Source organism: Musca domestica, unplaced genomic scaffold, assembly GCF_030504385.1.
Source record: "Musca domestica strain aabys unplaced genomic scaffold, Musca_domestica.polishedcontigs.V.1.1 5, whole genome shotgun sequence".
NCBI classification, from domain to species: Eukaryota; Metazoa; Arthropoda; class Insecta; order Diptera; family Muscidae; genus Musca; species Musca domestica.
In genome coordinates this window covers 4,873,739-4,897,355 of record NW_026712346.1, presented here as the reverse complement: position 1 = coordinate 4,897,355, position 23,617 = coordinate 4,873,739, and the positions used below count along the sequence as shown (strand labels likewise).

The following is a 23,617-nucleotide window of genomic DNA, read 5'->3' as shown; positions in this document are numbered from 1 at the left end:
ATAAAATTTCTAGTGATTGTGTTCAAACTATTCGTGCTCTTAGAAAATAAAAAAAAAATATTTCCGTAGCCCTATTTTTTATGGAGGAGGTTCGAAATGTGCCACGGAGGCATTTAAGAGATGCTTCGAATTTATTTGAAGTACCTAACAACCAGTAAGTATGATTGTATTTTTACATTTTTGAAATAATAAAAAATGATTTTTTCTAGGTTTGTGGCCATCTTTCGTGTGTCGAAGGAAGTTTTCGGGCTCTTTTGGATATGATGGAAGAGAAGTGGGTGCCCGGTTGCAGAACTACCCAAATCCGCCCCGATTTAAAACTTCTTCTGCTGCTTCCAAAAATTGGCATTCCTCTGGCGAACACAGGATTCTCCTCCATTTACTCAACTAGTGCCCGCAGCTGTGTAGTTGATGATTTTTTCGTGCTGGAATTGAGAAAATAAAAAAAAAATATATTTGTTGTTCACATATTAAATTGCATTTATTATTTTTACTTACATTTTTGTTTCCATTTTCAATCAAGCAATGTTTATGTTAAAACAATTTTCCTTAATTGTTATTATACGATAGCAAACACACAAGTGACTGATTTTGACATTTGTGTTCGCATGCGTACGAAAGAAAAAAGATAGTGGAACGCAAAATTACACTGAAATGCTTACGTTTTCGTTCGCTTTGATTTTCGTGCAAATTTTCGTTCAGATAGATTTTAGGGGAACGGAAATCAGCTGTTTGTCGTGTAAAAATTGTGCGAACGTGTTATTTCGATATCGTGGAACTGGCTGTATGTTTGTGTACTGTTTATTTTCGAACGCTGATATAAATAGATCATAGTGTGCATTTATAAATATAAATCCAAAAGTGGCAAAATACTCCAGACTCAATAGTCTAACGGATTGGTATCCGGAGATTTTGGTGGCCATTGTGCGCTGGAAATGAAGAGAGGAACCTCATTTTGTAACCATTATTTGGTGGCGCGTGCTGAGTGCAATGATGCTGAGTTGGAATGTCCAAGGTTATATCGCGATAATATTCGGCATTTATTCTGATGCCACGGTCGATTAATACGAGCGGAGAGCGACTATCGGCTGTTAAGGCTGCCCACACCATCACCATGGCAGGCGCTTGAGGTGCACATATTCACCTGACCTCTTTGCAAGTAAACCCGATTATTTTGTTTGTTTACAAATTGCAATACAACGAATCTTTTCTCATCATTATTTGTAATTACAGTGGAAACGTTGTCATGGAAGACAATTTTGAAAAATATCGCGGAACTGAAAAAATTATAATATTATAATATGGAATTTTGTGTAGCATCGTCTCAGAATTCCTTTTGGAATTGAAAATTCTTATTGAAAAATACCGAAAAAATCGAGAATGTTTGCATATTTCCTATATATGCTGTTATATGGTTGCCATACCCAAAATTTCAATTTTGATTAGATATGGAAATAATCCATCCAATGAGAACTCAAAATGCAAAATTCATTGGGATTTATGATTTCCATTTTTTTATGTTGTACATGTGGTACTCTACGATTTTTTTAATGCTCCGATTGCGGAACACTACTTTTTTTAGTACTCCGACTCCGGTACACTACGATTTTTTAGTGTTCCGACTGCGGTACACTACGATCATCCTTGTGTTCCGAGTGTACCGCTACACTACCGCTAATTTTTTGTAATACTGTACCGGTATAGTACACTATGTTTGTGTACTGTTCATTTTCGAACGCTGATATAAATAGATCATAGGGTGCATTTATAAATATAAATCCAAAAGTGGCAAAATACTCCAGACCCAATAGTCCAACGGATTGGTATAAAAATATATCCTTCATATAATACTATCTCCCAATATTCATCGACCAAATGTGCTCTAAATTTTAGGTATTTTGAAGGGCTCAAAAGCATTTTCAGGTTATAAATCATTTGTCAGAGAATAACAACAAAAGTCCACTTTATAATTTATTTTGTATTCCCCAGTACCTCTTTATATTCGTTACAAACATATAACGGCATGTATGGAAAATATGCAAAATTTCTCAATTTTTTCGTTTTTTTTTTTCAATAAGAATTTTAAATTCCAAAAGGCATTTTAAAACAATTCTACACAAGACTCCATATCAAAATGAAAAAGTCAATTTTTTCAGTTGCGCGATTTTTATAGAATCTTTTCTCAACATTTTCTTTCATGAAAACGTTTCTACTGTATTTACAAATAACCAAAAGAAAATTTGAGTCAAATCGGCCCAGCCGTTCAACTAATGTGTTACTATACTTTTTTAATTTTTTTACATACAGATTTAAAGAAGTAGGTGTGGGCAGTCCCTCTGACGCCAAACAGATACCTAAGGTTGGAGGGAGAGTCAAGATTACGGCACATAGGATAAGTGTACCAGTAGTCGGCATTTTTTGAATTTTCGATTTTTCAATCTTTCAACATTCTGAGTGAAATCTTTCAATTGCAGAAAAATAAAGTTGTTCAGATTCCAAATTTTGTTTAGTTTTCGAAATAATAAAACATAATTGAATTTGTTTTTATTAAATTGGCAAAATTTGCAATTTTACTAAAATGGTAGTTTTTTGCCAGTAGTCGACACCATTTTCCAATGCTCGACATGTCTATTTGCCAGTAGTCGGCATGTGGTATATCAGTAAAAAAAAATTATTTTGTATATTTTTTTATTTCAAATAGTATAAAACTGTGATATACTTCAAATTCACATTTTAATCCAGAATTTGAAATTAATTTCGTTTTTAAATAGTGTTTTATTTAATTATCATTCTAAACGAAATGTAGATAGAAAATCAAGTAACGTATGGATTTTCAATAAAAATAAAAATGAGATTAAATAAAAAAAGAAAAAAGTACCTTTCTTATATTTGGATTTTGTGAATTTATCTCTTTCATTTAGATAGGCCACATTTTTTTTCAAAAATGCGACCGCTATATAAAACGTCAAATAGCTGGTTTAAAAAACCTACTTAATTTAGAAAAGTTGGTCAAAAAGCACAAATAAAAGCAATTGCCGACTAAAAATTATTCATTTATTTGAGTAGTTTTTGCATTATTTTTTAATACTTTTCTTAAGTTATGGTGAAATTGGTGAAAAATGATATTTTTCTAGTAATCGGCATCGCCTGCCGACTACTGGCAAATCTCTTTTTTTCTGTTCCTAATGTCGGCATTAAATAATATAACAGAAAAATGCTTGATTTGTATGTTTTTAAGTTATAAAAGTGATCTTCAGACTGTTATTTAATATTTCTGATTCCAAAAGTATTAAATTTAATTTACTTAAATCGATTATTAAGTTGACGCCACCACTATTTTTTTTCTTTACAAACAAGCACTATCACACGTGTTGGAAGATACTCACTGACAAAAACCGTTATTCTCTCGTAATAAATGATAGGAGCTCATTTATTTTTTCAGAAAGTGAGTAGAGAACACGGTTAACGTTTTTTTGCAATTAATTCATTATTTGGTCAATTCTATTCTTAGTTATTTAAGTTTAAATTTCAAAACTGTCGACTACTGGGACATGCCGAACTTACCCTACCAACTGTGGAACATATATTTTCATGATTTTGGCAAATATTAGGATTTAGGTAAATCAAAAAAAAAAAAATTGGCGTAAAATTGGGCGTGGCCACTTTTTCTTTGAATAAAAACCTAATTTGGGGTAGAATAAAATATTAAAAAAAATGATTCTTATATATAGATTAAAAAGTAAATTTGGTCAGCTCCCCAGCGGCCAAATAAATACTAGGACTGGATGGAAGGTCAACTGTATCTCGTATAATAATATTCAAGCCGATATCTCTATTATTTGGCAAATATAAGGATTTTAGATGAATTGAAATAGTGGGCGTAAGGAGGCGTTGCCAATATTTTTTCTTTAAAAACCTAACTCGGGGTATGACGAACGTTTGTACCAAAAAATAATGCAAATCGGTCCAGCCGTTCTCATCTGATTCCATTACCAACGAACAACAATTGAAAATTATTACACGAGATACTGTTGACTTTCCATCCAACCCTAAGTATTTATTCGGGCAGAGAAACTGACCTCGACTACTTTTTAATCTATATATAAAGAGTGATTTGTTAAGAGCTTGATAACTTTTTAAAAAAAAAAAAAAAAAAAAACGCATAAAATTTGCATAATCTCATCGGTTCTTTATTTGAAAGGTTAGATCGGTCCATGACATTTACTTTTTGAAGATAATTTCATTTAAATGTTGACCGCGGCTGCGTCTTAGGTGGTCCATTCGGAAAGTCCAATTTTGGGCAACTTTTTCGAGCATTTCGGCCGGAATAGCCCGAATTTCTTCGGAAATGTTGTCTTCCAAAGCTGGAATAGTTGCTGGCTTTTTTCTGTAGACTTTAGACTTGACGTAGCCCCACAAAAAATAGTCTAAAGGCGTCAAATCGCATGATCTTGGTGGCCAACTTACCGGTCCATTTCTTGAGATGAATTGTTCTCCGAAGTTTTCCCTCAAAATGGCCATAGAATCGCGAGCTGTGTGGCATGTAGCGCCATCTTGCTGAAACCACATGTCAACCAAGTTCAGTTCTTCCATTTCGATCGAACGATAGCGATCGCCATTCACCGTAACGTTGCGTCCAACAGCATCTTTGAAAAAATACGGTCCAATGATTCCACCAGCGTACAAACCACACCAAACAGTGCATTTTTCGGGATGCATGAGCAGTTCTTGAACGGCTTCTGGTTGCTCTTCACTCCAAATGCGGCAATTTTGCTTATTTACGTAGCCATTCAACCAGAAATGAGCCTCATCGCTGAACAAAATTTGTCGATAAAAAAGCGGATTTTCTGTCAACTTTTCTAGGGCCCATTCACTGAAAATTCGACGTTGTGGCAGATCGTTCGGCTTCAGTTCTTGCACGAGCTGTATTTTATACGGTTTTACACCAAGATCTTTGCGTAAAATCTTCCATGTGGTCGAATAACACAAACCCAATTGCTGCGAACGGCGACGAATCGACATTTCACGGTCTTCAGCAACACTCTCAGAAACAGACGCAATATTCTCTTCTGTACGCACTGTACGCATTCGTGTGGTTGGTTTAATGTCCAATAAAGTAAACTGAGTGCAAAACTTGGTCACAATCGCATTAATTGTTTGCTCACTTGGTCGATTATGTAGACCTTAAATCGGACGTAAAGCGCGAAACAAATTTCGAACCGAACACTGATTTTGGTAATAAAATTCAATGATTTGCAAGCGTTGCTCGTTAGTAAGTCTATTCTTGATGAAATGTCAAAGCATACTGAGCATCTTTCTCTTTGACACCATGTCTGAAATCCCACGTGATCTGTCAAATACTAATGCATGAAAATCCTAACCTCAAAAAAATCACCCTTTATATGTATGTATGTATCAATTGTTGTTTGTTGGTAATCGAATCAGCTAAGAACGGCAGGACAGATTTGAATATTTTTTTAAAATATTCATCCTACCCCGAGTTTGGTTTTTATGACAACACCCACTTTTACGCCCATTTTTCGAGTTACCTAAGATCCTAATATTTGTCAAAATAATGAAGATATTTGTTCCATAGTTAGTATATGACGTACTCTTGACTCTCCCTCTAACCCTAGGTATCTGTTTGGGATCAGAGGAACTGGCCACACATACTTCTTTAAATTTATATGTATGCAATTTAAAAAATATAGTAACACATCAGTTGAGAACTGCTTGCCGAATTACAGTTAATTCGGTGGAAATTATAACAAAAACATACAAAAGGACGAATGTTTATCTGTATTATTATACCTAAACGAAACGTATATATTCTAACTTCCTAGGAATATTGTATAAATGTTCAACGATTAACCTAAATATTTCGCCTTTATTGCAATTTTAACGAACGGCCACATACACAGACGGATATAGATTAATTGAAATAGGATTTTTTTCACAAACATGGTCTTCTAAAAGTTTGATTTGAAAAATATTGCCAAGACCTTTATAATACTGACAATAGAGGTTTGAAAATTTAATTAAATACGATAATATAATGAATATAAAGAGGCACTGATAATTAGGAAATAAATCATAAAGTAGACTTTTCGTAATTTTTTTGACAAATGATTTATAACCTCGAAAATGCTTTTGAGGCCTTCAAAATACCTCAAATCGGCAGGTTATATGGGATATCAGTATTAAAGGTCTAGACTGAAGTGTACTTAAATCATAAAATGACACACTGGATCACATTTAGTCGACGAATATTAGGAGATAATATTATATGAGGGCTATATCTAAATGAGAACAAATATATACCTTTTGTAACATCAATAATCCTAAGAATAATATGTGCTAAGCCTGAAAGACGAATATTAAATTTGGTGATCTCTGTCGTAATTGCGAATGGAGAGGCTAATTTAATCGACAAAGATTTGTACTCTTTAATATAATTTATAGGGTCCATTATTCTTATAAACCGGTGACACTTGTTTTATGATAATTAAATTCAATTTAGAAATTATTATCGATTCTGACGACGAAAACTCCAACAAATTGAAAACATGTATAAATGCGTATATGCAACATGTCCTTCATTCTCCATAAATATGTATCCTGCACTCTAATTCTAAGTTGAAACGAATACGACAATAAACCACAAAACAAGGAAAACAGTAATAAGCATGAACACCGCCAAATTTGTAGATTAGTTGCAAGCCAACATTGTTTATCAAAGTTTAGGCTTTTTAAAGAGAAAAGCTAACCATTTACAACTTATATTAGGTTCTTAAAATAAAAATATGCATTACACGCTAATACTAGCAACGCGGTCCGGCTTAGGTAGTATATATATATATATATATATATATATATATTTTCTATAAGATGCATTGACCAATAAATGCAGATGTTGAATAGTGTGTTATGCAGATTTTTCTTTCATCAAGTTAAAAAACAGTAAATTCGGACGAGCCGAACTTTGAATACCCTCCACCATTTGGAACGAATTTGGAAATTTTCAAAAAATAAAGTCCTCCAAAAATTCTGTTAAAATTTTAATATCGAATATAGCCGTTATATTGGGGTCTATACGACGTTTACTTACATAGGCCTTGTTTGTCATAAGCCATTACCATATTCAAATTCGAAACTTGAAATAAACGGTGAATAACGTAGCTAAAATCAACAAAATATCGTATATAGGGTGGTACCGTTATATCGGAGCTATGCGAAGACCTGGACCAGCATAGACAATTTTCTGGCACAGGCTATAGCATCCATTACGAACGTGAAACACGACATCTCAAAACATTTCGGTGGGTATTGTACCTACAGAATATAGGGAGGTACTGATATATGGGGCTTATACGAAGACCTGTACCTGCATAGACAATTTTTGTCACAGACTGTAGTCTTCATTACGAACTCTAAATACGTAATTTGAAACAATTCCGATGAATAATGTCGCTAAAATCATCAAAATATCGAATATCGGGAGGTACCGTTGCATGGGGGCTATACGAAGACGTGGACCTGCACAAATAACTTTCTGTCATAGGCTGTAGTATCCATTTCGAACTTCAAATACCTAAGTTGAAACAATTCTGGTGAATAATGTCGCTAAAATCGTCAAAATACCGAATATCGGGATGTACTTATATATGGCCCGTTTAGGAACTTAACCTGTCTACTGGAAAAATAAACACGTGTGCAAAATTTGTGCCTTCTATCTCAATTCGTTCGAAAGCGTGATTACAACAGGTAGACAGACAGACGGACATGGCTAAATCGATTTAGAATTTTACGCTGATCAAGAATATATATATACTTTATTGGGTCTGACATGAGTATTTCGAGGAGTTACAAACGGAATGACAAAGTTAATATACCCTCCATAGTATGGTGGAGGGTATAAAAGATAGCAACAACATGATACAATTATCGCTACCTGATTTTACGATTGCGCTGTTTATTCTTAGTAAAAAAGAATAATGTTCTGACACATTTCCTTAATAAAAATCCATTTGATTTTCAATTTTGATTATTTAGGAACACAATACATTTTTGCTCTGTTCCACAGCTGCAAGATATTATCGACAAAATTGCAAAACTAGTAGATTGTTGTAGGTTCTGGAATAGAACCTTTGTCGAAAGTATACCTCTGGTATAAATTAACAAGTAAAAATACATTGATTTCGGCCGGGCCGAACTTCCAATACCCTCCAACTTTCGGTAAAGAATAAATTTTTATGAAAAAATATCTGGATTCAAACGTGTTCCACATTAAAGTACAAATTCACTAAGATCGGTAGGAGAAAATAGTTATAATTTTTAACAAACAATATTAGGGTTGAAGCCGTTATATGTGAGGGCCGTACTAAAACGGGAGCCTATATAGAAATTTTATGCTACAACGTTTGTAATCTATTGCTAGTCTTAAATACCAAACCTGACATCATTTCGTAGGCAAATTTGACTAGGATTATAAAACTACAGAATATCGGCCAATATATCCCATATAAAATACTGAACCATTGTATGGAAACCGTTGACCAATATAGACAGTATTTCAACACCGGTTGTAGAACCCATTATCAATTACAAATGTCAAATTTAAAACAAATCTATTATAAAATGTGCCATAAATTGTCCAAATATGTAGTTGATATTCAAAGTTCTCCCACCGGACTCGAACTCATTATGAACTACAAATACCAATTTTTAGATAACTGATGAAAAAATTTGCCTAAAATCATCAAAATACCGAATATTGGGAGGTGTCGATATATGGGGGCTATACGGAAACTTTGACCTATATAACCACTGTTCTGCCACCGGAGCTAGAACCGATTACGAACTATAACTACCAATTTTTTGAAAAATCCGTGGAAAAACGTAAACCGACATGGTCCATTTACGAACGTAACCTGGCTACTGACGAAATACGTATATGTGCAAAATTTTAGCCTTCTGTCTCAATTCGTTTCAAAGATAGCGTGATAGATCGAATTTGAATTTTACGCTGATCAAGAATATATATTCTTTGTTAGGTCTGACAGGAGTATTTCGAGGAGATACAAATGGAAAAAACAATACTAACATATACTCTCCATAGCATGGGCGAGGGTATAAAAATGCAAACTAAACAATAAATTCAACAAATTATTTTAATTTCAAATATGTACACTGACTCTGATATTTTTGCCTTTATATACTTGCTCTCCATGTATGTATAGTTGTTAGCTGCAGGTAAAAATCTTACAAAAACTCTAGGAATCGCTAGAAAATCGTGGAAAAGTCAACGTCCCTTTCAAATTTGAACCAAAATACACACATTAATAAGGTATACTTCGTTTTGCAAATTTTGGAAAACATGTTTCTATTTCGTAAAGAATTTCGCACAATCATCGTTGGCGTTATGTTATTTATAACAACTTCTTTTTTCTATTATTATAACAAACCTCCACTAGTGTATTACCTGCTTTCTCCTTTTGTATCTATAAAAAATTAATTAAAGTACGTTTTTATACAAAATCTCTAAGGAAGGTTTACCCTGATAATTCACCCGTCACAATAAAATTAACAATAGAAGACATACATTAAACTTATGGTGATTGGACAATTATCAGGGTTAACCCGGGTAGAGATTTTGTATCGAATTTGACATTAGTATTACTGTAGAGTCAAATTAGCTGAGTGTTGCTGGATTGCAATAAAAAGATGCGGTTATTACATAATAGAAAAACTAAAGGAAGTTTGCAAAGAAAATTAACTATAACTCATCTGACGGAATTGATTATTTTCATCACTGTCATTTCGTACAAAATATGAAAAATAATAAACAATGATTTGTTTTTCAACTTCAAATTTTAACATTTGGTTCATGTCTCATTTATAGACAACTATCTGAACCCGGTGCGCTTCGCTACTCCTTTTCATTTTATATGCATTCAAAATTTTATTAACGAATATATGTTGGTGTGCCAAATGTGAAAATAAACAAAACCATTAGAAAAGCAGTGACATGACATGCATACACAAAGGGTTTGTCCTTCGGATTTATTTATTTCATAGCAAATACCAAGCGTGCAGTAAACTGCATTCTTTTGAAGTTGAGTGGCATTTCTATTGCAATTAGTGAATTCGAGGTAGCAACATACTTCCCTGTAATAAGCGTATTTCAAATTAATTGTTGTGTAGTTTTTTACTGTTAGCCTAAGGCGTTGTGTGTCAATGGTTCTTAATAAAATCATATCCCAATCTGATCCGATTTAAATATGATTTAAAAAAAATACTTTTACACCAAACTCCATCACACCTTTCATTTTTCATTGAAATTGGTGCGTCGAATATGTGAAATCGGCCGAGAATATACATGGGAGCTATATCCAAATCTTAACTAATTTCCAATTAATTTGTCACATTAATTATTGTAACCAAATTCCGCTACACATTCTGAATTTCATTGGTATCGGTCATATATATGGTGTTTGGTGCATAGCATGTATGAAATCGGCCGAAATATATATGTTAGCTATACCCAAACCTCAACTGATTTCAATATAATTTGGCAATTTTTTCTGGTACCAGATTTTGCTTCTCTGGCTTTGGGTGCATCAAATATGTTAAATCGGCCGAGAATACATATGGGAGCTATAATCAAATCTGAGCATATTTTAATGTATTTTGTCAATTTTATTTTTGTACCAAATTTAGTCACTCATGGCGAATTTCATTGGAATCGGAAATACGTATCGTGTTTTGTGCATCAAATATATGAAATCGGCTGAACTGATTTTAATATAATTTGACTATTTTATTTTCTTATCAAAATCCCGTTACATATTCCAAATTTCTTTGGAATCGAACATACATATCGTGTATGGTGCATAAAATACATGAAATCGGTCGAATATATATATGTGAACTATATCCAAATCTGAACCGATTTTAATATAATTTGACAAATGTATATTCGTTTTAATTTCCGCTACACATTCCAAATTTCATTGAAATTAGAGAAACATAGAGCGTTTGGTGCAGCAAATACATGAAATCGGTCGAAAATATATATGGGAGGTATATCCAAATCTGAACCGATTCCAAAATAATTTGACAAATTCATTTTTGCTCCCAATTCCGTTACTTATTTTAAATTTCATTAAAATTGGACATACTTATCATGTTTGGTGCACCAAATACATGAAATGGGCCGAAAATGTATATGGGAGTTATATCCAAATCTGAACCGATTTCAATATAATTTGACAAATTTATTTTCGGATCAAATCCCGTCATACATTCCAAATTTCATTGGAATCGAACATTCATATCGTGTTTGAGGCATCAAATGAACGAAATCGGCCGAAAATATATATGGGAGCTATATCCAAATCTGAACCGATTTCAATATAATTTGAAAAATTTATTTTCGGATCAAATCCCGTCACATATTTTAAATTTCATTGGAATCGAACATTCATATAGTGTTTGACATTCAAATGAACGGAATCGGTTGAAAATATATATATAGGAGCTATATCCAAATCTGAACCGATTTCAATATAATTTCGCAAACTTATTTTTGTTCCAAATTCCGTTACGCATTCCAAATTTGGAGACTGTATCAATAGATATGTGCACATAAATTCGAAATTTTTGGGAGGTACCTCCGATTCTGATGCTATATCTCCAGTTCCAAGTGGAATTTCAAAAATGTATATAGCCTATGTTACTTTCAGGCGATGTTGCAGTATACAGTATACATGGAAATTTTCAAGAAAATCTGTTCAGCGGTTTTCGAGTCCATAAATTACAAACAAACAAACATACAAACATTTTCCTCTTTTATAGATATAGATTAGTATTATCCTTTCACTGAATGAATATGGTTGTGTATACGCTAGTACAACTCTGGGATTTTTAAAGGAGAGGAGCACCGTCAACTCCTTTGTTTATTATCTTCTAAAAAAGTGAAATAAACTGGAATCCTCACCGATAAACCAAGGCGAGAAAAGATAAACTCAGTGCGTAAATCCGAGAATATTGCTGTTGTGGCGGAGAGTGCACGTGAAGCGCCATCAACATCAATTCATAGTTGTTCCCAACGGAGACATCATTGAAAAGAATTTTGCATAAAGAGCGTTTAGAAGTTGAAGCCAACTGAGCATCCGGTATTCGCTTCGCTAAAAAAAAACCGTAGGCATATATCGGTAGGGGCATAGTCGGGAGGTGCATTTTTTTATAAAACGATCAAGTGACCGCTACAATGAATGTTATTGCTATGGTGTCATGTTGAACGAGATGTTGAGATCATTTTGAACAGTTTCTGAACGGCGCTACGTCCAACACAGCTATCGGGCCATCTTGAAAAAATTTTTGTTCACAAATTGAAGGAGTGGATATTGGCAACATTTGGCGCATACGTAATGTGACCATTTATATTTTTCGTCAGAGCGGGACGTCTGCGGAATTTTGTAAAAAAAAATTATGCATTTAAAAACAAATTTTATTCAAAAACGGAGAGAATACGTATAAATCTAATTTATGAAATTAATCTTATGTCTAAGTATTTGTTTTATATTTGTCAGCAGAGCAAATTAGTTTTAAAATATCGGGTCTAGTTTTCAAGTAGGAATGGAGCTGATTACATTGTTTGTTGATGTTAGTCTTAGTAATTAAAATAGCTTTTAAAACTGTCACACTTAACTGCGTTTTTTCACTTGTCCATATTTTATTCATTAGGGAAAAAACTCTTTCGACAGGTGCGTTACTTCCAGGCATACATAAAACATACTCAATAATTGTGCGAAAGTTTGTGCAGTTGAGATTTTTAGCACGGAAGTGTTTAAACAGCTCCACCCAACGGTCTTCAGTAGCAACATTCTCATCGTTCCAGCTTCTGATTTTTTCAACTGTGACGTAACTGGAAATAAGCGAAAACTCATCGAACACCTCCGTATCTTGTGTGATCAGCAAATCCGTCACATTCTGCTCGTCTTTCCAAGTAGGGACTTTTCTCAAATTTGACTATTCAAATACTGCTAGTTGTGTATTGAACTGGCACCACTGTTCCAAGTATTCTTTACTTGTCTTATAAAAATCCGCTGCCGCAGTTTTCACATTCTGCTCATCAACAGCAACGTCAGCTTTTTGTAATTTTACCAGTAGATTGCGGACGGAATGAGGAAGGAAAATCGAATTCTCTTTAAGTTCTAAGTTATCTCGGAGACGATTAATTTCATTCGCAGACTCTATTGCGGACACGTTTTGTCCCTCGATTTTCAACACGGCTTGATGAAAAATCGCTGTCTGTGCGTGCAAAAAATATAACCACAATTCAGAGCTGGGATTTTCGAAAAACGTTTTTAAAATAGTAGGGCATTTATCTATGCTCAGAAAATAGGTTTTCAAAGGCTGAAACATTTTTAAAATTCTCTCAAGCGCCGGCATTAAAGCAAGCCACCTTGTTTTACTGTAGCCCAACAGTTTCTGATACTTTTCCACAATGATGCATTCGAAGTCAACAGGGAGACAATCTGCGGCTGTTTTGATAGCATTATGAATTATATGGGCTCCACACCCAATCCCAATGAGCTGCCTTCCGACGGATAGGTTCAATTTCGCGTAAACATTATTTATCCCTTTTCTATTCTTTCCTCCGAAATTGCTGTTTGTATTGTCTGCACAAAATGCCACAATTTTCTTATTCAAATCATTGCAAGATAATACTTCTTTCAAATAATCCACAATTACATCAGATGATTCGCCTGGCTGCTTTTGAAACTCTAAAATCCTGACTCTCACGCCTTCGTTTGGTACAAAATATCGAACTAAAACAGGGAATAATTTTATTGAGTCATGATTGGAAGCGTCGGTTAATAAAGATATGCAGTGGGCTTAGTGAAGGTGTTCTTTCAATTCGTCCATCGCCATAGGTGCCAGCACATTTACAACTATAGCTTGTGATTTTGTTCGGGCACATCTAAATTTTTGCTCAAAACATGTTTGTATTAGATTTGAAGCACAGTCATTCGAACGAAAACTGTGGTTTTCTTGTACTGTGTGGTACGCCCACGCACCCTCCGCTGCAGCTATATCCAAGTCTTTGGAAGTCGCCAAATTTGTTCTTTTAAAAAAAGAAAGCATTGACGAGCTTGAAGCGGCAGCTTGATCAGAAAGCTTGTGTTTTTCCGATTTTAAATGCTTCTCAATATCACTGGCACCACCATGTCCAACACTAAAATCAGTACGACATTTTTCACACGTAACGTCTGATTCACCACTTCTTTGTTTTATAAATGGATACTTATTTTGCAAAGAAATGTTAAAAGTACACTTGCGTTTAGGCATTATTGTAGTGTTACAATCACTAACATTGAAAATAAATTGTTTGACTTTGCTCGCCCTCTCCGACTCCGCGATGAAAAGATACCAGAACAATTTAGAGCGTCTATGCTTAGGGTACTGACAGAGTGACAGAAACTTTTTCTGTTTTTATAAGCATTTTTAATTTGGTGATTTCCCTTGTTATGCTGGAGTTAATGTCAACGCCGTCGACGACGCCGAAAAAGTTGAAACAGATTGAACTTTTTCGGCGTCGAATTTCTTACGGCGTTAAGATTAACTGCTCTCATAAAATTTCATACGATTCAATTTTTTTGACATTTGACGCCGTCGACATCGACTCCAGCATTAGCATTACAAAAACTTTCGAGTTAATTTTAATGTTAATGTTGCTTGAAAAAAACTATGCAAATAAATTATATGTTCACGGGGAAAAAATAACTCATGTATTTCATCAATATCAATATCCAGTATTTTCGAAACCGGGGCATTTTTGCTCTCGCTGGGGACAGCGGGACAGATAACCTCAAAGCGGGACTATTCCGCCCAAAGCGGGATGTATGGTCACGTTACGCATACGTCGCAAAAACAAATATTGTTATATTAATACACGTACTGTATTGTACTCTCTTTTGTAAACGCTGAGTCACAAATATAAATATACAAATTTAATATTTTTCATTTATATCAAAAGACGCAGAAGTAGCGACAATTGCAAACGTTTAAGGCTTCTTAATTTCCCTTTAGCTTTTTTCCTTGGCGCTACTGAATCTAAAGGAACATTCGATTTTTACAGCCATAAATGTCTTTCCTTTTTCCCGGCCCAGAAAACTTATTGGTAACACCTTCCATAATTGTTATTTTCCCTTTGCTTAAGTTAACTTTGCGGCACCGTATTGCTTTGCTGCCGAACTTGCACCGAAACTATAAGCAACAGAAGTGCTTTTGAATTGTTTGAGAAAATTATACTTGCTTACATAAAAGTGTATTTTAAACGCTATTTTGCATATCCTTCGTCATTCTATGGAGGATATATTATCTTTGTCATTCCGTTTATAACTCCTCGAAATATACATAATAGACCCTACAAAGTATATATATATATATATATATATATATATATAAGACGATCTAGCGATGTCCGTCACGCTATCTTTCGAACGAATTGAGATAGAAGGCTGAAATTTTGAAATACACGCATAGTTTATCAGTAGGCAGGTTAAGCCTACGGAAAAAATTTTGTATGCAGTTCCACGTCTTCGTATAATCTCCATATTACAGTTTTCATTTAAGTGGTACTTTCCGAAAGTTTTTTTCGCCCGGGCCGAACGTAGCTGCTTTTTTACTTTTTTTTTGACTATAAAGCGCAATACAAATTAAAAGAGTTGACGCTATGGCATTTTAACAAAAATGGAAGTTGACGTGATCTCTGATTTAATTTAATTTGTCCTTTGTATACTCAAAGTAGAGAGTTACTAAACAAAAATACGTTTACATACAAATCTTAGTATGTGTATGAGAAATATCAATAATCTTCTATGGAAATTATACTTTTTTTGTGAGTGATGAAACGTGATATACATGTCAACGCTATCGTATGTTTTCCATATTCAATTTGTAAACATACTTTAAGTTAGCTTTTTATACCCTCCACCATACTAATTCTAAGTCGATTTAGCGATGTCCTTCTGTCGGTCCGTCTGTCTGTCTGTTGTCATCACGCTATCTTTCGAACGAATTGAGATAGAAGGCTAAAATTTGGCATACATGTTTATTTTTCCAGTAGGTTTTCATATAGCGCCCATATAAAGGTACCTTCCGATATTCGGTATTTTGATGATTTTAGCGACATTATTTACCAGAATTGTTTCAAATTAGGTATTTGAAGTTCGAAATGTATACTACAGCCTAAGACAGAAAATTGTCTGTGCAGGTCCACGTCTTCGTATAGCCCCCGGTACGGTACTTCTCAATATTCGGTATTTTGATGATTTTAGCGTCATTATTCACCAGAATTGTTTCAAATTGCGTATTTAGAGTTCGTAATGAAGACTACAGTATGTGACAGAAAATTGTCTATGCAGGTCCAGGTCTTCGTATAGGCCCCATACACCAGTACTCCCTATATTCGAGTTGGCTTGACTACCCACTTGAGCCATGGCAACCGATACATATTGAATTGCTTTCGCACAACGAAGTTGAGAGTAACTCTCGCTCTCACTGTAAACTGTAGAAAATAGTGAGTGTGTCATAGACTAATGAAAATATCACGAAAACAAACTAGACAAATTACTTACCGCTCAGACAAAGACACAAACTTTAATTTTTTTTCAATTGTTTTGTAAACAAAACAAAAAATGCTAATAGAACTTGAGTCGAACTTGGAGAGTTTCTAGTGTTTAATTCACTATACTACTTTCCAGAGAACGACCCTTGTAAGCCATCATCCACACCAAATATGCCTGATGAGCCACTTAACCAACAGCGAAACCCTTCGCATAGTGGTGAGTGTGTGATAGTGTATATCTGGCTTTCCTTTTCACTGCAAATTTCAGATAATTAAGCTCGAAAGAGAAACAAACACATAAATCATAAACATATGATCTTCGCCATAACAAGGCAAAACTCAAAAATCACAAACAATTTAGAATGTCAGAAGTACACAAAGTTGCTGTGAGTTGCTGAACTCTTTTTTTTTGCGAACGAATCGCTAGGAAAGGTTTCCAAACCTTTGTTTGAAGCTACATTTACAGTTGTCATTCTAAAATTTTGTTTTTGCATTTTTCCAATGAATGGTAGACTTAATAAATTAATAACAAGTAAAAAAGCTGTAAGTTCGGCCGGGCCGAACTTTGAATATCCTCCACCATTTGGAACGAATTTGGCAATTCTCAAAAACAATAAAATCCGTTAAAATTCTGCTAAAATCTTAAAAATACCGAATGTAGCTATTATATTAGGGTCTATACGACGACATACGAACCTGCGTAGGTAACATTTGTCATAAGCCATTACAATATTCAAATGTGAAACTTAAAAAAAATCGGTTATAATGTCGATAAAATCAAAATACCGAATATCGGGAGGTACGGTTATATGGGGGCTATACGAAGACGTGGACCTGCACAGACAATTTTCTGTCTTAGGCTGCAGCATCCATTATGAAGTTCAAATACCAAATTTGAAGACAATTCCGGTGAATAAATTCGCTAAAATCATTAAGATACCGAATAAAGAGAGGTAACGTTATATGGGGGGCTATACCAAAACGTGGACCTACATGGCCCACTTCCTGTAGACATAACATTGTACTGTTTTATTTTCAATGTTGCGTCATCTAGCAGAGTACATTTCAATTTTTTTTGTTTCCACTCATCTACCCAAATAAGACAAAATAAAAAAACAGTAAGTTCCGACGGGCCGAACTTTGAATACCCTCCACCATTTCGGATGAATTGGGAAATTTTCAAAAAAATGAGATCCATTAAACATTCTGTTAATATCTTAAAATACCAAATATCGGAAGGTGTCGATATGTGGCGGATATACGATATTGTGGAACTATATAGACAAATGTATTTTAAAAGGTAAAGTACTCACAAAGAACTCCTTGTGTAGAATTTCAGACAATTCCATTGAAAAATGTGGCTAAAATCATCTAAATATCGAATATAGGGGGTACCGTTACATGGGGTCTATACATATCGTGGACCTATAGATAATTCTCTTCCAGGGGATAAAATACTCACAAAGAACTCCTTGTGGATTTTCTCAGACAATTCATAAAAATAACGAATATCGGAATTTGCCGATATACGATATTGTGGACCTATATAGACAATTCTCTTTCAAGTTGTGAAGTACTCACAAAGAACCCTTTGTGCAGAATATCAGACGATTCCATTAAAAAATGTGGCTAAAAACATTAAAAATACGAATATTGGGGGTACCGTTATGTGGGGGCTACACGATATCGTGAACCTATATAGATAATTCTCTTCAAGGGGATAAAGTACTCACAGGGAACTCCTTGTGTGGATTTACAGACAATTCCATTGAAAACTGCGGCTAAAAACATCAAAATACCGAATATACGTGGGTACCGTTATATAGGGGCTTTACGATATGGTGAAACTATAAAGATAAATCTCTTATAGGGGATAAGGTATTTACAAGAAACTGACAATTCGATTGAAAAATGTGGCTAAAATCATCAAAATACCGAATAAATGGGGGAGGGAGTACCGTTGTATGGGGGATATACGATAACGTGGACCAATATACAAAATTCTCTGTCAGGAGTAAAGTATTCATAAAGAACTCCTCGTGTAGAATTGTAGACAATTCCATTGAAAAATGTGGCTAAAATCATCAAAATACCACATATCGGCGTACCGTTATAAGGGGGCTATACGATATCGTGGACCTATATAGACAATCCTCTTCCATATACAATATACGATATCGTGGCCCAATATACACAATTGTCTGTCAGGGGTAAAGTATATAGGGGCTTTACGATATGGTGAAACTATAAAGATAAATCTCTTATAGGGGATAAGGTATTTACAAGAAACTGACAATTCGATTGAAAAATGTGGCTAAAATCATCAAAATACCGAATATCGGGGGGTGCCGTTATATGAGGGCTATACGATATCGTGAACCGATATAGCCCATCTTAACTGAACTTAATATACCCTCCATACTATGTATGGTGGAGGGTATAAAAAGAAATCTACTTTAAATCAGTTAAATAAGAACTTACATAAAATATCAATAACAAAATTACCTCACAGAAATTTAATTTAAAATAGAATTTTTCAGTATATTTGCGTAATTAAGAATTGAAACCTCTTTCTTCCGAGATTGTCAGATTTCTGTCCACAATTACAAGAATATGCAAGTTTACAAGAAAAGTATGAATCTGTACTTCATTATACCCTACACCATAAGGTGGTCAGGGTATTATGTCTTTGTGCATTTGTTTGTAACAGGCAAAAGGAAACGAGATAGACCCACAGTTCCTTTTGATGATCTGCATAGAATCACATTCTGAGTCGATTTATGTATGTCCGTCCGTCCGTCGTCTGTCCATGTATTTTTGTAAACAAAGTACAGGTCGCATTTATTGTCCGATTCAGATGAAATTTTGCACAGATCATTTGTTTGGCCCAGGGACGAACCCTATTGAAATATTCGAGTTGGCTTGACTACCCACTTGAGCCATGGCAACCGATACATATTGAATTGCTTTCGCACAACGAAGTTGAGAGTAACTCTCGCTCTCACTGCAAACTGTAGAAAATAGTGAGTGTGTCATAGACTAATGAAAATATCACGAAAACAAACTGGACAAATTACAGAAATTTAATTTAAAATAGAATTTTCAGTATATTTGCGTAATTAAGAATTGAAACCTCGTTCTTCCGAGATTGTCAGATTTCTGTCCACAATTACAAGAATATGCAAGTTTACAAGAAAAGTATGAATCTGTACTTCATTATACCCTACACCATAAGGTGGTCAGGGTATTATGTCTTTGTGCATTTGTTTGTAACAGGCAAAAGGAAACGAGATAGACCCATAGTTCCTTTTGATGATCTGCATAGAATCACATTCTGAGTCGATTTATGTATGTCCGTCCGTCTGTCCATATATTTTTGTAAACAAAGTACAGGTCGCATTTATTGTCCGATTCAGATGAAATTTTGCACAGATCATTTGTTTGGCCCAGGGACGAACCCTATTGAAATTGGAGATAATCGGTCAAAATTTAGATATAGCTCCCATATATATCTTCGTCCGATTTGCCTTTTATTGTGCACCAAACGTGTAATATCAGACCGAATTGTATGGAATTTTGCATATACAACCAAATTAGCCTGAAAATAAGTATGCCAAATTTGGTCGAAATCGGTTCAGATATAGCTATAGCTCCCATATATATTGATCATCCGATTTGTTATTTTTGTCCTCCGCAGCCGTAATATGCACTCTGCATCAACAATATTTGGGGAAATATATCAAATACAGCTCAGAAATACATTTGCTAAATTTTATCGAAATCGGTTCAGATTTGGATATAGCTCCCATATATAACTTCGTACGATTTACATTTTATTGAGCACCAAACGTCTAATATTGAAATTGGATGAAATTTGGCATTTAGGACCGAATTGAGTCTAGAAGCTAGTATGTCAAATTTGGTGAAGATCGGTTCAGATATAGCTATAGCTTCAATATATACTGTTCATTAGATTTGTCATATTTGTTACCCACAGCCGTAATACGCACTCCGTAACAACGATATTCAGGGAAATATATCAAATACAGCTCCGAAACATCTTTGCCAAATTTTATCGAGATCGGTTCAGATTTGGATATAGCTCCCATATATATCTTTGTCCGATTTCAAATTAATTGTGCACCAAATGGGCAATACAAGTCCGAATTTAAAAGATACAAATGCTTCGGCATATTTTGTCCTATGAACTTTAAATTATAATTGTAATCATAGCATGTATGATTTAATTCTCCCATAAAAACTTTTACTTGTTATGCGCATCTCTACTAAATTAGCAAAGTGGTGTAGGGTATCATAAAGTCGGCCCCGCCCGACTTTAAGACTTTTTTACTGGTTTTATATTTCTAAATGTGTTTATTTCTTCACAATAAGAACACACAAACAAACTCTACTGTACCGTCGGAGTAACGCACACACTTAAATAAGGCATAGACAAATGACTCACAATTATGTCTGTGACATGGTTCGCAGTCATCGTCAACATACTGTTTTTTTATACCCTCCACCATACATAGTATGGAGGGTATATTAAGATCGTCATTCCGTTTGTAACTCATCGAAATAATCATTTTAGACCCAACAAAGTATATATATTCTTGATCAGCGTAAAATTCTAAGACGATTTAGCCCTGTCCGTCCGTCTGTTATAATCACGCTACAGTCGAAACGAATTAAGATAGGAAGCTGAAATTTTGCACAGATCTCTCTTTTGTCTGCAGGCAGGTCAAGCAAGATATCGGTCCACGATATCGTATAGCCACCATATAACGGTACCCTCCGTTATTCGGTATTTTGAAGATGTTAGCCACATTTTTCAATGGAATTGTCTGAAAATTCACACAAGTAGTTTCTTGTGAATGCTTCACCCTCTGAGAGAGAATTGTCTATATAGGTCCACGATATCGTATATCCCCCATATAACTGTACCCCCTATATTCGGTGTTTTGATGATTTTAGCCACATTTTTTAACGGAAATTGTACACAAGGGTTTTTTCCCCCCGACAGAGAATTCTTTATATAGGTTAATGATATCCCATATAACGGTACCGCCGATCTTCGGCATTTTGATGATTTTGGCCACATTTTCAAATCGAATTGTCTGAAAATCCACACAAGGAGTGCTTTGTGAGCACTTTACCCCCTGAAAGGGAATTGTCTATATAGGTCCGTAATATCGTATATCCCCCATATAACGGTACCCCCCGATATTCAGTAGTTTGATGATTTTAGCGACTTTTTCAAATGGAATTATCTGAAAACCCACACAAGGAGTTCCTTATGAGTACTTTACACCCACACATAAATTTGTCTTAATAGGTCCACAATATCATATATACCCCCATATATCGGCACCTTCCTATATTAGATATTGTAAAGATTTAAAATAAAATTTAATGGATTTTATTTTTTTGAAAATTTTCTAATTCGTTCTAAATGGTGGAGGGTATTCAAAGTTCGGCCCGGCCGAACTTACTGCTTTTTTACATGTTTTTTTTTTCTTTGAAAACACCATGCAAATTGTCGAGTCGATCATGCCACGATCGAACCTTTGACAGTGACAGAAATGAATTAAAATAGGGGTTGTTGTTATGTGCCAATGTCGATCAAATACTTAGCACATGATTGTGTAGACAAAGGCAGTGGGTCGAAAATAACAGTTCGTACAATTCGGCTTGTGCTACCCTTTATTATAGATTACAAATAGAAGTCGCAATATCCTGTGCTCCCTTTTTTCCATATATTTTTTCCATAACATTTAAAATTTTCTCATTTGAAGAATATTGGAATTATAAGATCAAATGGGGGGACAAAATCCAAGAGAAATAAACGCTTGAACAAGTATCCGCTGGATTCATAATATACATATGAAAATATACACAGTATTTTTATTTATGTTCAATGTTTACTTTTAATTCGCATATCTTTTATCGCAATAACTTAGAATTTAATAGTACTTGGTGTCTCCTTGGCTTTCCTTTTCATTGCAACTTTCAGATCGATATGCCCATCTCGAACGAAAAATGTTCAAATAAAATCATAAACATATGATATTTGCTATAACAAGGCAAAAATTAAAAGTTGTTATGTTTGAATGCATTAATGTGAGGTAGAATTTATATAAATAACTAGCTGATCCGGACCACGTTGCTGGCCCATAGTATTAGTGTTTAATGCATATTTTTAGGAACCTAATAAAAGTTGTAAACGTTTAGATCTTCTCCTAGAAAAGGCATAAATTTTGATATAAATTTTGTCTTTGGTGTTTGTGGTTTATTATTGTGGTGTATGTGGTTTATTGTTGTACTCCTTTCAACACATTAATTTAAGGGGCACAATATTTATGTTAAGTGAAAGAAATTTTGCGTATACATTTGTATGTATATTTTCGATTTATTTGGAGTTATCGCCAGCAGAATCGATAGTAATTTATAAATTAAAGTAAACACTCACAGCAAAAATGTTAATGTATATCCACATAACGGCCTTTTTTAAGTGTTGCAAATACCCTGGCTACATTGCTTTAATTTAACTATCAAAAATAAGGTATCATCGGCTTATAAATATTAGGAACCCCATAAAGAATGTTAAAGGGTTGTTGTTGTTGTTGTAGAAGTAGTACAGTATTGATTATGCCGACGTAAGGGAAGGACTTTCACAGTTCTCAGGGCAGCATTCTAGCAGGTCTGGATGTGCTTCCACTGCGAAACACTAGTATTCCCAGACCTCACTGGAGCCGCATTGCTGACCACAGACCTGACCTATTTTATAAGAGGTCAACAAAGTTTCCTTGTCCGTACCCCAAGTGCTTGGCGGCAGCCTTGAGGACCTTGTTCCTACTTTTCAGTTTGCGCAGATAGCTGTTGCTTGCGCGGACGACTTGAACATGCTGTCGAATGTGACCCCTAGATCTTGGGGTAGTTCGTGGTGGGTGTTAAATTTCCCTCGACCTGCACATTCAG

The 23,617-nt window shown here is 34.7% G+C and overlaps 1 protein-coding gene and 1 long non-coding RNA gene across 8 annotated transcripts in view; one reads left to right on the top strand and one right to left on the bottom strand.

Annotated features, from left to right (window-relative positions):
* The window catches only part of LOC101898348 (uncharacterized), a 335,007-nt gene that overhangs the window by 22,681 nt on the left and 288,709 nt on the right, over positions 1–23,617 (top strand). The window lies entirely within an intron of this gene.
* Positions 113–1,198, bottom strand: LOC131804805 (uncharacterized). Its single transcript, XR_009343283.1, has 2 exons — positions 499–1,198; positions 113–425 (listed from the first exon to the last, which is right to left on the bottom strand). It is a non-coding gene; the product is annotated as an uncharacterized LOC131804805 (long non-coding RNA).